This window comes from Zingiber officinale, chromosome 2A, assembly GCF_018446385.1.
Source record: "Zingiber officinale cultivar Zhangliang chromosome 2A, Zo_v1.1, whole genome shotgun sequence".
In the NCBI taxonomy this organism is placed as follows: domain Eukaryota; kingdom Viridiplantae; phylum Streptophyta; class Magnoliopsida; order Zingiberales; family Zingiberaceae; genus Zingiber; species Zingiber officinale.
The window spans coordinates 110,684,318-110,701,730 of NC_055988.1; positions in this window are offsets into that span (position 1 = coordinate 110,684,318).

Here is a 17,413-nt window from a genome sequence, read left to right on the forward strand (position 1 = left end):
TATGTAGATATTTTCATATTTCCATGCATCAGTTAGTGCCCAATTCATTTAGGCTGCTATGTGGGGTGGTTGTACTATTTCGTTTGTATGGAGAATCCCTCTAGTGCCTCGCATTTTTATTATTTTTATTATCCCAAACTTTCTAAGTTGGGCACATTTCTTTTTCAAGCCCAAGTGAGCGCTATATATTTTGATAAAATACTCTCCTCGAATAAGCACTGGAATGAGCATTATTTCTATGTTTGTTTGCCCGCTCGGCTCAACTTTTCAACCAGCTAGCAAATCGAACTGTCAAAACCTCCCCCGCTCGAGAGGTATCGTGGCTCGGCGACTTACCTCCAAGCAGCTTCAAGTTTGGCCGGTTAGAAGTATCACATACACCAGCTTCTCTTGGAGGACATTTTGTATGTGTTCGAACTAAGTTCGATCCGAACACGGTTGCCCGTCCTTCTAAATATGTCTTTTTTTTTCTTTCTGTCGTCTTTGAATCTAACTGATTTCTCTTTCTTTTTTGCAAATCGAATCATGAACCGGGTATTGCCGAGTGAAAAGTGTAGGATCTCCGATGCGGACATCAATGCCAAAGGAATGGCCGAGTTGCAGAGCCACGATTTGTTGCCGATCGAGCACTCCGACGAGCCGACCGGTGAAGCAGGTGGAAGCCGGGTGGCGGCCAGCAATGCAGCGGCCACTACTGGCGAGCTACCTCTCGAGCGCCCCTCCTTGGCGTCGATCATCATTCCTTCTGAATCGGCTATGTTGGGTGAGCCTTTGATCCAATGGCGCAAGCAATATCGAGCAGAATCCTCTTCCCGCTCAACGACTTCAACTTTGCAAGCCCGCGCTCTAGCGACGACCTCCCGACCTCCTTCCGAGCAGGGGGAATCCTCTACTTCTGTGATTCCTGAGAGGGAGACTGTGCTATCGACTCCTCCTTCTTCCGACTGGACCCCTCACTATCCGCATTGTTGCCCGGACAATAATCATACCGTCGGTCACCTATCTTCCACCTCCACCGACTGGCGTAGAAGTGCCCTTGTCCATTATTCGCTCCTCCCCCGCAGTCCAAATCCAAGAGCTCGTCCACCTTAGTACCTTCAATTTTGAGCACAATAAGCACATCAAGGATATCCTTCGTCTGCCGACTGACGAGTGGTGCCAACCAGACAACGTTGTGCCACACTCCCCACAACATCACATTACCATCCAAGATCCTTTATCATAGGTCTGGGCCACGCTAGGGCCCGAGTGGTGACCATCCCACCTGGGGAGCTTGCTAATGGTTTTACCCAGGAAGCCACTGGAATAAGGACAACAACATCTTTTCTTTAATTTTCTCGATCGACATTAACTAGCTTCATTTTGCTTGTAGTACTAGGTAGAAAGTCTGGCTATGTGTCAATGGCTGGCCTTCCTTGAACATGAGAACCAGCAGCTTCGAGCGGCGGCCAGGCAGCTGGAGACATCACGAGGTCAGGTTGAGCAGTTAACTGCCGAGGTTGCCAAACTGAAAAAAGACTTGGACACGAGCTCCTAGCAACTGCTAGGGTCCGAGCAGGCGCTTATAGTTGAGAAGAACAAAAATCACAATATGGCCATTTAGCTCAACCGGCTGACCAAGCAAGGTCAACACTTTGAAGCCAAAATAAATTTTGTCGACGCCAGAAAACTTTGAGTCATCGAAGATTTAGAGGTCAAAAATAATAAGGCTTGGGTTTTGGCAAAGAAACTCAAAGAGGCAGAAGCTTCATTGATGGCCAAATAGATTAGCTGGATGACGGAGTAGGTGGTGAGTGAGCTCCAGCTCGGGAAGCAAAAATGAACAATAGACAAGCAAGCTTCCGAACTGGCTACATTGAAGGTTGAGTTGGAGGTGTCCCAGGCTGCATTTAACAAGTTCAAGGAGGAGGAACCCGATCAGCAGGAATCTTTCAGAGTGAAGTACCTTCGTTCCACTAAATTTAACGAAATATTCATCGATTGGACTCTCTGTCTTTTTGACTACAATATCAATGGGACCCTCCAACAATTGAAGGACGACAGTTACTTCTCGCCCGATTTGTCGAGCAAAATTATAAAAAGGGAGAAGATCTCAGACTCCCGATAACATGCTCAACTACCTCGCTTAGTTTCGCTTATAAGTTTATCAGTAGTTTTTTTGTACCCGCTAAACACACTTTGTAAAAACTTTAAGTATGAATCCACGCGCCCCTCGTTCGACACTTTTAAGTTTTGTGTTATTACATTTTGCAATCTTTCAGCTTATCCTCAGTGTACTTAACTTGACTTTTTATATTTGTCTGTGTAATATGCCAAACGAGACCTGGGCTCGGTGAACGATCCTTGTGTCCTAGGTACTTAGTCTGAGTATTTATCTTGCTTATATTAAAGTTGAATGGCGCGCGAGTCTTCAATACTTAGTGTGAGTTCTTAGCTCACTTATAATTCACCCGAATGAGTCGAGAGTCTTTGACACTTTAGTGTGAGGGTGCTGCTCGCTTATAACATGGCCGAACGGCTCATGAGTCTTTGACACTTTAGCACGAGGGCTTTGCTCACTTACAACACGACCGAATGTCTCATGAGTCTTTGATACTTTCGCGCGAGGGCTTTGCTCACTTGTAACACGACCGAATGACTTGTGAGTCTTTGACACTATGCAAGGATTTTGCTCGCTTATAATATGGCCGAACTACTCGTGAGTCTTTGACACTTTACATGAGGGCTTTGCTTGTTTATAACACGGTCGAATGGCTCGTGAGTCTTTGACACCTTTAGTATGAGGGCTTTGCTGGCTAATAACACGGTCGAACGACTTGTGAGTCTTTAACACTTTTGCACAAGGGCTTTGCTCGCTTATAATAGGATCGAACGTCACATGAGTCTTTGACACTTTAACGTGAGAGTTTTGCTCGTTTATAACATAGTCATGTTCGTTTATAACGTGAGAGTTTTGCTCGTTTATGTTTATATATATATATATATTCATTATCTAAATTATTATCACCAATAATAAATTTAGAGTACGTGCATAACCAATAATAACATGTACATAAAAATTAAAAGAAAGTATATAAAAAAATTTCTAAGGGACATTGCTATGGAGCAACGGGAGTAAGAAGTCAATTTATAAGGTAAACTATATTGTTGATAGTTTTATTTAAAATTTACAAATGCATAACAAAGGGAGAGTAAAAATAATTTTTATTATACAATTATATTTTCTCTTTGTAAAGTCATTTTTTTTGGGAGGTCAGTGTTTTTGAGAGGTGTGAGGATTAAAAACTCAATAAATGATACAAGATGAGGCAAGATGACCGTGAAGAGTGTGATGTCCTCCTCGGCTCCTCTCAATCATAATGAATAGCGAGTATTTTCACTACTAATGTAGTATTCAATTTGTTATTGAAAATGATAAAATGTATCAAATGGATAATGTTTTCTTCTTAACTAAATTGAGTGTCATAATATGAAAAACTTATATTAGACAAGGTGCAGACCCCTAAATATCATGAACAATTATTTCAAATTTAAAGTATGAAACATGATTAAATAGGAAAAAGATAAGTTATAATTTTTCTTTTTTTGGCTTCCATACAAACTTTCATCAATGATATAAGAATATATTTATATATGAGAATTGAATCCTGATTTATTTAAGAAATGCATCATATCTTTTATCACTACACTAAATCCTAAATCATATCTCCTGGGATGATGAAGATTTAATATTTCATTGGATTGTTTAACAGCCAATGAAATCTACATTGTTTTGGACAGTGTTGTTAACCACCTCGATAAGCATTGGTTGTCTAACATATATCTAATCACGGATCGGATTCTGCCGGACTCGTAACTGGATTAATGGATCTGTTGACTTGGTTGTCGGACATGAACCCTAACTGGCCCAGACCCTTTATTTTATTTTTATATATTTTTAATGAAAAATAATTAAATTAAAGAAATTATGATTCCGGGATTTGAACCCAGGCCAAGTATAATCACGAATTAGACAATAACATATGTATATATAGTCCTTAATTATTGTATGACTAATCAATAGTTTTTCAATTCTCTATTTTTGTTAAAAAAAATTTTATTGAACCAGGTAATACTGAATTCTAGGCGTGGTGGTTGCTCTCATATTCAAGAAAGTTATGTACCTCGTCATACAGTCCTGGAAGTCAATTTTAGAAATTAATATTTAATAGAATTAATAACACAGGTAGATTTGAATCAATAGTGTTAAGTTCCGCTTGCGATTCAAATCTAAACCATTAAGAACAGATAAGTTAAATTTGGAAACAATGATGTTAAGTTCCGTCTGCGATTCCTAATTTAACTTCTAAATAACACAATTGGTTATTTAAGGAAAGGTTCGACACTTGTACAAAAATTTTTGTACAATAGAATCGGTACGTTTTCCTAGGACTAACCAACAATTGGTATCAGAGCTAGGGTTTACCTCTGTGTGTTTGGTTTTCAAATAGATTATGCACATGTCATATATAATTTAGGCAGGATAATAGTAGGATGTGCTAACTTTGTGGTTGCAGGCTCCAACTATTATGATATATTTTTATTGTGTGTGATTGGACCCTTGGACATGTCAAGGGCATTTAATTGTGTGTGCATAATTGTAAAATTAAATACAGCAGGAGCTGTATTAGTTATTAGAATTTTACTTTTTTGTTCGATCTAGAATACATGTACATTCATTTATGGAATATAGGATCGATATATGTAAAATTCTATTTTTGTCGCGGATCGTATCTTTGCGAGACGTGGTGCTATTGGAGGACCAGAGGCGCAGCGGAATAAGAAGCAAGATAGATGCGACAACTCGACCCGATGGCGGTGGCTAAAGATGGCAGCAGCTAGGGTTAGAGCACACGGAGGGCAGTGATGAAAATACCATAATAATTGGAAAATTAATTTCCAAATTTATTGCTTTTATTTACTGTGATGTGTGTGTATGCATGTGTTAGATGCTAGCATAGGTTAAAATTCCTCATTTTTAAATGACTAAGTGGGAGAGGGATTAGTATATAAATCTCACGGTCTCCATTACTGTTTTGTAAGTGATGCAACAAGCTTGCGTGTTGGTTCTGAGTGTCTCTCTCCACAACGGATGAGTTTGTTTGCGGATCACTAGATCAAACTTCCTTAATGGATGGTTATAGGAAATTATTTAGGATGTGTGTGATCTTCTCCAACTGAAGGGGCACAATTCTATTTAATGAACTTAGTATCAAAGTAATGGTATACACTTAGATACATTTAATAGTATCCTCCCCAACGGAGTCACTACTATTACTTGTGTGACAAAAAAGGAAACCAACTATTAATTTGTTATAAAACTATGTTGACAAGATAATAAAATTAATGGGTTAAAACTCCTCTTACAAATGATTGATTTTGTATACGTCCACACTAACATGGTATACAAAATTAACGGTGTTTGAGATAATTTTATTTGTCATAAAGTTAGGTTGACAAGATAGTTAATGGGTAAAACTCTCCTCTTACAAATGTTGCTTTTGTATACGTCCACACTAACGTGGCATACAAAATTCACGGTGTTTTGAGGTGTTGGTAAATTTAAATACTATTGTTTGAGGAATCAATATTATTTTAAATTTAGAGTCTTGACCAAATATTTGATCAAAGACAGACCAACTATTAATTTTATTTGTCATAGGTTGACAAGATAATAAAAATTAATGGATAAAATCTCCTTTTAGAATTTATATACGTCCACACTATCGTGACATACAAAATTCACGGGGATTTTGAGATGTTGGTCTTGACCAAATATTTTTGTGATTCTTAGGTTTTCAAATGTTAGTCAATCCTCTAGTTGTTATACTATAAAATAGACTTAGTTGTCCCAATTATTATGATTGAAAATAAGACTTGGACATTAAGGTAGACTGTCCTCTTAGAACTAAGAATAATATAGGTGTATTTGATTCATTAGTTGTTGAAACATGTTTAGTGGTGTTATCTACCGGTACCTGGTGAGTAGATACGGGAGTCACTATCATGTCTGCAATTCATTGCAGGGGCTCCAGGAAACCCGACAACTATATTAAGAGAAATCACCGTCTACATGGGTACTACTGCAAAAGTAGCAGCTATTGTAGTGGGAGATGTTTATCCTATGATAGAAATAAAAATGAATTTTGAGAAATTGTCTATATATACCAAGTTTAGGAAGAATTCGATTTCGGTTTTTAAACTATCAAAGAATAGATATTCTGTCTATTTTGATAACAAACTTATTATCAAGAAAAATAGGAAAATTATCTGTTCTGGTACATTGGTTGATAATTTATAAATCCAATAACTCTCACGATGCAATAAATGGAAATTAATAACACATATTCTAACTATTAAGAGAAAGCAACCTTCAGAAATGAACCAATTGTATCTTTGGCATCAAAGACTAGGTTATTTTAACTTAAGTAGGATTCATTGTTAGCTGATGAACTTTTGGGTTCATTGGTAGTGGAAATCTTTCCAACCTGAGAGTCTTACTTGGGAGTAAAAATAACCGAGAAGCTTTTAAGTCTAAGGGGTATGGAGCCAAAGATATAATGAAATTGGTTCATTCTGATTTGTGTGGTCCTATGACTATCCAGACAAGAGATAGTTTCGAATATTTCGCCTATTTTATAGACAACTATTCGAGACACAGATAGATTTACTTGATACACCACAAGTCTAAGTGTTTTGATTAGTTCAAAGAGTACGAGGCTGATGCGGAGAAATGTCAAAGTAAAAAATATCGAGACACTACGGTGAGATCGTCGTAGCAAATACCTCTTGGGAGAATTTAGGAGTCACTTATCAGAAGTAGGGATTCAATCCTAACTAACTGCACTTGGTACATCCCAACAGAATGGTGTAGTAGAAAGAAGGTATAAGACTCTTATGGAATAATTAAATCGATGATGAGTTATTTAGAAAATTACCAAATTCATTTTAAGGATATACACTGGAAACGGAAGTGAACATAGTACTTTCTAAGTCAGAACTCTCTACTCCCACAGAATTACAGAATGGGCGTAAGCCTAGTCTGAAACATATTCGAATTTGGGTGGTCTAGCACGTGAGAGACACTGAAAAATTGGACATGAGTTCACTTGTTTGTGAGTTATCCTAGAAAAACGAAAAGATGTTTGTAGTCCTTAAAATCAGAAGGTCATTGTTGGCACCAATGCTTGATTTTAGAAAAGGACTATACTATAAACCACAAGCCCATGAGTAAAAATTGTTCTTAAGGAAATTAAAGGACACGTCTAACCTAGTACCAACTGTACAAGATGAAATATCACAAGAAACTGCAACACGTATCACAAATGATACACAATTACAGAAAGTACCTCGTCGTAGTGGGAGGGTTGTTAGGCAACCTAAAAAGATTCATGTTTTGGGAGAGTCTTTGGACTCGATCCCTGGAGGACATAAACCTGATCTTCAAACATATGACGAAGCACTCCAAGATAAAGATACAGCATCTTTGCAAAGAATACAGAATTATAATATATGTAGAGTCTGGAAGCTTATAAAATCACCAAATGGTGTAAAAGCCATTAGGTAAAAATAAGTCTACAATAGGAAAAGAGGGATAGACAGGAAGGCAGAAACTTTCAAAGCAAGGCTTGTTGAAAAAGGAAACTTTTTTACCGGTAGTCATGCTTAAGTCTACCCGGATTCTTTTATCTATGAGATTTAGCAAGTGGATGTCAAGACAGCTTTCCTTAATGGAAGTCTTGAAGAAAACATCCATATAAAGCAACCAGAAGGGTTCATTGCAAAGAGCAAAGAGCATCTTGTGTGTAAACTCAAACAGTCTATGGACTGAAGTAAAGCTTCAAGGTCTTGGTACATCCGGTTTAATAAAGTAATCCAGACCTATGGATTTATTTTATAACCGAATGAGTTTTGTGTATACAAAAAATGTGATGGAAACGTGGTGGTATTTTTTGTATTATACGTCGATAACATTTTTGGTAGTTGGAAACAATATCAAAGTGTTGTCAGAAGTAAGGGTATGGTTGTCCAAATAATTTGATATGAAGGACTTAGGAGAATGCATATATTCTTGGGATCAAAGGGATCGCAAGAAAAGAATATATTTTACTTATCCCAAGCTTCATATATCGAAACAATCCTTGCTCGTTTTAGCATGCAGAACTCCAAGAAAAGGTTTCTTACCTTTTAGGCATGGAGTAACTTTATCTAAAGAAATGTCTCTGAAGACATCAAAGTATATAGAGAAATTGAAGACAGTTCCTTATGCATCGGCTATCGGAAGCCTAATGTATGCTATGAACAAGATCAGAAATCTGTTTTGTCGAGGGCATAGTTAGCAAATATCTAAGTAACCCTGGACAAGGACATTGAACTGCGGTAAAGCATATATTAAAGTACCTTAGAGGCACTAGAGATTATATGCTAACTTACAAGGTAGATAATTTGGTCCCTGTGGGTTGCACGGATTTTGACCTTCAATCAGATAGGGACAATAGTAAGTCGACCTCGGGGTTTTGTGTTTACTTTAGGAGGTAAAGTCATAACTATGGAAGAGTGATAAACAAAAGTGTTTTTTCGGACTCAACTATAGAAACTGAGTAAGTGGCAACCTCTGAGGCAGTCATAGAAGCTGAATGACTTAGTAACCTCAAGATGGACTTAGATATGATTTCTGGTTTGTCCAAAGATTATTACAATTTATTGTAATAATAGTGGTGCAGTAGCAAACTCGAAGAAACCATGAGTCTATAAGGCAAGTAAACACAATAGAGCGCAAGTACCACCCAATACGAGAAATTGTATAAACGAGGAGAAGTTGTTGCCGCCTATATTGCATCAGATGATGACCTATAGATCTTTTCACTAAGGCCCTTAAGGCAAGAGCTTTTGATGAACATGTTGAAGGGTTGAGAATCAGATGTATGGCAGCAGATATGACAGCTTAGTCTTTTAGTATAAGCGGGAGATTGTTAGAGTGTATACTAAAAGCCTAGCTTTTGGTATAAACATTTATCTAGAAATAAAAATCACATTGGTCAAATGTCTACATTTGTGATAAATGTAGTTGTTCAATTAATTTATATTATAGATAACATGGTGTGTGGTGTCACACACAAAGGATTATATTATCAGCACCTTATAAATTATAAACAGTAGCTCACGACCAAGATGGAAATGAACAAACTATTGGAAGGTCGTAGTGTAATTAGGTATTAGTTTATCTTAACTATATAATTACATTAGTACACTTAGAGTGTATTGAGTAGGACCATTAGGGGTCGTTTCTTTTTATACTGACTTTATAAAGGAACAAAGACCTCAGTTATTATGGAAGTGTGTGCTCTTAATCCTAATATAATAACAAGCACATATATTTGATATTTATTTCTTTAATTTATCAATGGGCGAGATTTAGTTCGATAAATCAATAAGCCTGATAAGTTGGGAAATGATATCACTTATAGTGTGTGTTGTTGATTATAGAAGGAAACTGTGTCCTAATGATCTAGGTTGATAATGTCCCCAAGAGGAGCTCATAAGGATTGTCATGTTAAACCCTACAGGTGGACTTAGTCCGACATGACGATAAGGTTGAGTGGTACTACTCTTGGACTAAGATATTAATTAAGTGAGTTGTCAGTAACTCATTTAATTAGTGGACATTCGACATCTTAAATACAGGGAGACTAACACACTCATAATAAGAAGGAGCCCAAAATGTAATTTGGGATTGGTGCGGTAGTTCAATAATAATTCTTTAGTGGAATGAATTATTATTAATGGAATTAAGTTGTGTGTTCGGGGCGAACACGGGACGCTTAATTTCATCGGGAGACCAAAACCAATTCCTCCTCTCGGTCCCTATCGTAGCCTCTTGTATATAGAGATTTATACCAACCTATACCCACCTTTCTACCCACTTTAAGGTGGCCGGCCAAGCTAGCTTGGAGCCCAAGCTAGGGCCGACCAAAGCTAATGGAGAAGCTAAATTTAGGTGGCCGGCCAAAGCTTGGGTCCCAAGCTTAGGTGGCCGACCACTAGAAAATAAAAAGAGATTTTTATTAAAATTATTTCTTATGTGGATATCATGATTTTAAAAGAGAGTTTGAAATTTAAATCTTTCCTTTTATAACTTTCTACAAAAGATTAAGAAAAGATTTGAAATCTTTCCTTATTTGTAGATTGAAAGGAGGATTTTAATTTTAAGAAAACTTTCCTTTTTTAACCATGTTCATGATTTAAAAGAGAGTTTATAGATTAAATATCTCTTTTATAAGTTTCTACAAAAGATTAAGAAAAGATTTGATATCTTTCCTTATTTGTAAATTGAAACGAGATTTTAATTTTTTAGAGATAACTTTCCTTTTTGAAAATTATCCACATGTTTAAAAGAAAGATTTTAATTTATAAAATTTCTTTTTTATAATCCACCATGAAGGGAAAAATTATTGGAGAAATTTTTTATAAATTTCCGGAAACAAATTAGGAAGTTTTAATTCTTGTGTTAATTAAAACTCTCCTTGTTTTGGGGATTAAAGTGGCCGGCCATTACAATTGTTAAAAGGATTTTAATTTCAATTAATTAAATTTTCCTTTTCATGGCAAAGTAATAAGGAAGTTTTTATTTAAATTTTTCTTATTTACCAAGACCAAGCATTATAAAAGATAGGGTAGAGGTGCCTTCATGGGTGCTAACTCTATTCTTTTCTTCCTCTCTTTTTCTCCTTGGTGTGGCCGGCCCTAGAGCTTTTCCCTCTCCTCTTCTCTTCTTCTTTAGTGGCCGATTTTATCCCCTCTTGGAGCTCTTGATGGTGGTCGGTTCTAGCTAGGAGAAGAAGGAGAGAAAGAAGGTTTTGTTTCTTGCATCCCTTGGAGCTTGGTGGTGGTGGCTGAACTTCTACTTCTCTTGGAGAATTGTGGTGGCCGAATCTTGCTTGGAGAAGAAGGTGGCTTAGGTGGATTCTCATCGCGGTAGATCGTTGCCCACACAACGCCCGGGATAAGAAGAGGAATACGGTAGAAGATCAAAAGGTTATTTGCTTACAAAGAAAGGTATAACTAGTAATTGTTTTCCGCATCATACTAGTTTTCTTTGTATAGTTATTTTTGGAAATACCAAACACAAGAGGCATATGATTCTAGAGTTTTCGGATTTGTTTCGAAGTTGTGTTTCTTTTCTTTTATTTTTCGAATTTGTGATTCGATTGCTCTTTTTGGTTAACCTAGAGTTATTTAAGGAAATTAAATATTAGCTTTCTTTAAAAGGTTTTGTCTAGGCGGTGGTGGTTGCTCCCATATCCAAGAAGGTCATGTGCCTCGCCATGCAGTCCTGGAAGCCAATTTTGGAAATTAATATTTAATGGAATTAATAACATAGGTACATTTGAATCAATAGTGTTAAGTTCCGCTTGCGATTCAAATCTAAACCATTAAGAACAGATAAGTTAAATTTGAAACAATGATGTTAAGTTCCGTCTGTGATTCCTAATTTAACTTCTAAAGAATACAATAGGTTATTTAAGGAAATGTTCGACATTTGTACAAAAAATTTTGTACAGTGGAATCGATACGTTTTCCTAGGACTAACCAACACCGCTCGGCCCAGTAAAAGACACCGCTAGTTGGATATTATCTTTTTGGGAGCATGTGCCGCTGACAGACGGCATGGTCGGCAATTGGTTCAGACAGAAGATCGTACGACAAAAACATCCACTATCACTTCAGAGATTTACTCGGCTCGTTAAGGTATTGTATCAGGGACACTTTACTAATACATTTTTTTAGGGGAAATTTTGAGAAACGTACATGCCTTAGGAAGCATGCACACGCGCTACAGGAGCCCTATATAAAGGGGCGGTTCAAGCTTCAGTGGGGGTATACGATAATCTACTATTCTGCTACTGTTCGCTACTTTGCTTTGCTCCCACACCGCCGATGACTGACTTGAGTGTCGAAGGGCCATCACTGGGGACCCCTTCCCTGGCTCGACATTGACACAATTATGGTTGCAGGGTTGCGAGGAGTCCACACACGATCAATCGGAGCGCCACGTCCCTAGCTTCCATCACCTCGACTATCACAAGATCAAATTTAGCACAATCTATGGGAACACAACCTGTATCTGAGCCAAGAGGATGGAAGACGCTGGATGACTTCACACAGTGACGCTCGCCCAAGAAGAGCTTGACCTACTCGTGCAAGCCCGAACGCAGAAAATAGTCGAGCAGCAATAACAGAAGGCTAGCCGATCGACAAGCGCAGCAAGAAACGTTTGCAGTAGGAGGCCGAGAAGCACAGGAGGACCACCCGGAGCAAATTTCTATCCGTGGGAAGAACCAAGTACCAACCAGCACGTATGGAGAGGCGCCACTCGCACCCATACCTTTTCATCAGGCATTGTTCCAAACACCCGCGGAGATAGCCCAAGCCAACTAAGAGGGGGGATCTTCTTCGGACGAAACGCCCGTTCAGGACTCACGAAAGGGCAAGGCGCCTGGGGCAACACATCTCTAGAGCGGATCAACTACAGTTCTTCGAAGACATATTACAAGATCCTCTCCCTAAGCACTACACCTCGCTGGCGATCGGGTCCTACAACGATTCGACCGATCCAGATGATTATCTGGATAGGTTTGATAATGAAGCCACACTCCACCAGTACATGGATGGAGTGAAATGCCGAGTCTTCCTCACCACACTTTTCGGCTCAACGCAACACTGGTTCAGAAGGCTGCCAGACGGATCCATACGAAGCTTCAAAGGCTTCCGAACGACCTTCTTACACCATTTTACGAGCAGCAGACACTACCAAAATACAAGCGTCAGCCTATTTTCCTTAAAGCAAGGACCAAGGGAAACTCTGCGAGCCTATATTCAGCACTTTAATCAGGTGGCTATGGATATCCCTTCAGTCTCATTTGAGACCATGATGAATGCATTCACTCAAGGGCTTGTCGAGGGAGACTTCTTCCGATCACTCATAAGGAAGCCGCCCAGGGATTATGATCACATGCTCAAAAAGGCCAATGAGTACATCAACGTGGAAGAAGCTCAAGCGGCCAGAAGGAAGAAGACACTAGTCGAGCCCTCGACGCTGGCCAAACGCGGATTGATGAACAACCACCAGCCGCCCAGGGGGCCAATAGCCGAAGGAGGGCGGCCACATGAAACAAGAATGCATGCCGTGCAGCATGTCGTGTCCGATCGACTGAAAGCATCAAATGGAAAGGTATGGACACCTATGTTTTGCTCTTTCCACTAGTCCAAGTCGCACAACACATGTGACTGCCAAGGATTGACGCCTATCGTCAGTCGACTAGCCCAGCGAAGATACCGCTGTCGATCCCCCTCTCCCAACCGGCGACACAGACATCAATCCGCTGGGCAGCGAGATGTGGGAAGATCACCCGAGCGACAACACCAATGAAGAGAGCATGCTGAGTCTGCTCGGGGCCTGGACGACCGAAGCAGGCCCTTCACTATGGAAGAAGAGAATTGAAGCAATGCCGCCCGGGGAGAAATAATCATCATCGTCGACGGTCCGACCAGCGGTAACTCTAATTGAGCCTGGAAGTCGTACGCGCGATGACTGGAGATCTATATAGTAGGATGCAACCGAGAGCAGGAGAGCAGGCCCAAGATCAGCTTCGGACCCCGGGACTTAGAGGGAATCGAGATCCCTCACGACGATGCCTTGATCATCCGAGCAGTGATCACTAATTATGTCATTCATCGTATCTTTGTCGACACAGGAAGCTCGGTGAACATAATTTTCAAGAAGGCGTTCGGTCAATTGTAGATCGACTGGGGCGAGCTGCTACCAATAACGATCCTTCTGTACAGGTTCACCGACAATGAGGTTTTTCCTATCGGCCAAACCAACTTGGCCATATCGCTCGGAGAGGAGCCGCTCAGGAGGTCCCGAACCACGAACTTCATCATGGTAGATGCCCCCTCAGCCTACAACGCCATCTTGGGCCGACTGGCCCTCAATGAGTTTCGGGCAGTAGTCTCTACCTACTACCAAAAGATCAAGTTCCCGGTAGACGACCGGGTAGGAGAGGTCAAGGGCGATCAACTAGTCGCTCGGCGCTGCTATGTTGAGATGGTCAAAATCGAAGCTAGATCCGCCCAGAAGACTCCATGGCTAGAGGTAAATACTGTTACTGAAAAACCTCCTGCCCTAGTCTATGAGAAGAAAAAGGAAGTCCAAATCCATCCTTGTCAAGCGGAGGCAACTACTTTCATAGCTGCGAATCTAGGAGCCGAGTAGAAGGTGGAGTTGATCGCCTGTCTCCAACGAAACCATGATGTGTTTTCACAGCCAACACATGAGCTACCCGACATCTCTCCAAGTGTAGCTCAGCATGAGCTATATGCCCGACCGAACGCTCATCTGGTAAAGCAGCGCAAAAGGGATTTCAGCGCCGAGCAGAACCTGATCATCCGGGTAGAGGTAGAAAAGCTGTTGCAAGCAGGACACGTGAGGGAAGTTCAATTTCTGAGCTGGCTCGCCAACGTTGTCCTCGTCTCTAAATCGGGCAACAAGTGGCGAGTCTGCATTGACTTCCATGACCTGAACAAGGCATGCCCGAAGGACTTCTATCCGTTACCTCAGATCGACTAGATAGTGAACTCCACTGCGGGGTGCGAGCTGATCTATATGCTGGATGCTTACCAGGGTAATCATCAAGTGCCGCTCACCCGCGAGTATCAAGAAAAGGTCAGCTTCATTATGACCGACAGAACATACTACTACAACGTCATGTCATTCGGACTCAAGAATGCCAGATCCACTTATCAAAGATTGATGAATAAAGTGTTTTAACAGCAAATCGACCGTAACATGGAGGTATACGTAGATAATATCCTGATAAAATCCCTCCGAGCGGCTGACCTATGTCTAGATATTGAGGAGACCTGCCAGACACTCAGAGCTTATGGGATAAAGCTGAACCCAAGTAAGTGTTTGTTCGACGCAAAGAGTGGGTGCTTGCTCGGCTACTTCGTCACCGAGCGGGGCATCGAGGTGAACCCAGTCAAAGTAAAAGCGTTGCAAGATATGCCCCTGCCCCACAACCTGAAGGAAGCTTAGCGATTGACCGACGGATCACATCGCTATCTATATTCATCTGCAAGTCATCCGATCGGAGCTTGCCATTCTTCAAAATACTGCACCGAGCGATAAAATTTCAATGGGATGAGGAGTGCGACAAGACATTCAAAGAGCTCAAAGAATACCTCAACTCCCTGCCTGTCTTGGCCAAGCCCTGTGTTGGTGAGCCGCTCTGGATCTACTTGTCATCTACAGAGCATTCGGTTGGTTCGGCATTAGTTAGGCAGAGTGGCGAGGAACAACCAGTGTACTTTTTAAGCCACATATTAAAAGATGCCGAGTCTCGCTACACTGGTTTTGAGAAGTTGGCTTATGTTTTAGTGCTCGCCGCTCGGAGGCTTCGCCCGTACTTCCTTGCTCACTCTATAATCGTGATGACCAACAATCCCTCGGGGGGAGTACTTCTCAATCCCGAGGCGTCCAGATGGCTGATCAAATGGACAACAGAGCTCAACGAGTTCGACATTCAATATCAACCCCGAACTACTATCAAAGCACAGTTCTTGGCAGATTTCGTCACCGAGGTATAGAGCCCGGAGCTGAAGCCGTGTGAAGGATAATGTGGATGGTTCGTCAACTTGACAGGGGAGCAGAATTGACATACTACTCATCTCCCCGCAAGAAGATCGGATGCAATTGGTCGTTCGGATAGATTACATGGCAACCAATAACGAAGCCGAGTATGAGGCGCTAATAGCTGGCTTACAGGCTGCTCGGCATGTCGGAGCAGTCAAAGTCTTGATCCACTCAGATTCTCTGTTGGCCGCTTAGCAGTTGTCTGGAGCGTTCAAGATAAGCAACGTCTGACTCAAGCTCTACGCAGAGGCCTTTGAAAAATTGAGGTCCAACTTTCAAGAGGTCGTCATACAGAAGATCCCTCGAGCGAAAAATCAGGATGTCGATGAATTAGCCAAGCTAGCCAGTTCACTGTCGCCTATTATTATAGAGCAGCTAATCGAGCAAGTCTCTTTGGTGGCACACATCGATCGAATGGAAGAACTCACTTTCCCGAACAATTGGAGGACAACGCTGATAGAATTCTTGTGGTCAGGAATGACATCGTCCGATCGGGAGGAGGCTCAGTTGTTGAGAAAAAGGTCCAGGCGATTCATTCTGATCGGAGATCAGCTGTATAAGAAAGCCTTCTCCCGACCTTTGTTCAAGTGCGTCGGATCGGATGACGCCGATTACATATTGCAAGAAGTATATCAGGGATCTTGCAGAGGACATCCGGGCGGTCGATCATTGGCAAGGAAGATACTACTGGCCAGATATTTTTGGCCAACCCTCCAGCAGGACGCCGCTTGGACGGTGGCCACGTGCCTGTCCTGTCAAAAGTATCATAACATCTCGCACTGACCCACTGAGGAGATGAAGGCATCCATAGTCTCTTGTCCGTTCGATCAATGTGGCATGTGAAGGCGCTGGAATTCTGTTTTGTTTAAATTTCCCTGTACAAAAATTGTAAAAGTACAGAACTTTTCCTAGCAACCCGCATGTTCGATCAGACATGTGTTTGATCAATCAAGTAAGTTCTTGATGGATCAAAGCACACCTTGATCGAAGTACAAGATCGCTGGCCTCTTGTGTTGGTATTCAAAATCGATATAAAGAAAACTAAACTAATTACGCAGCGGAATTAAAGAACTAGTTGTACCTTTTCTTTGTAGCTAAAGACCTCTTGATCTTCTGTAGTATTCCTCTCTTCTTCTTGGACATCGTGTGGGCAATGATCTACCAAGACAAAACCACCCTTTTTCTCTTCGGATCCAAACCGCCGGCCATCAAGGAAACTCTAGGATGGGGCACCTACTAATCTTCTTCCTTCTCCTCTTCTTCCTCTTCTCGAATCCGTTGCCCACCAAGCAATCCTAGCAAGGAGGGCCACCGACCCTAGCAAGGAGGGGCACCGACCCTAAGCAAGGAGGAGGGGAGGGGTGCCGACCCTAATCAAGGAGAAGGGGAGGGGCGCCGACCACAAGGAGGGAGGAGGTGAGGGGCGCCGGCCACAAGGAGGGAGGAGGTGAGGGGTACCGACCACAAGGAGGAGGATGTGTGCCGCCGGCCCTAGGAGGAGAGAAGAGAATTGTGGAAAAATTAGATTTTTGGGGCCACCACCTATTCCTTTTATAGCCTTGCCGCCGGCCCTAGGAAGGTAAGAAAAAACCAAACCAAAACTGTGTTGTGGATGGGTGAATGAGAGGCTTTATATAAAGGATACAACAGGGACCTAGAGGAGGAATTGGTTTAGGCCTC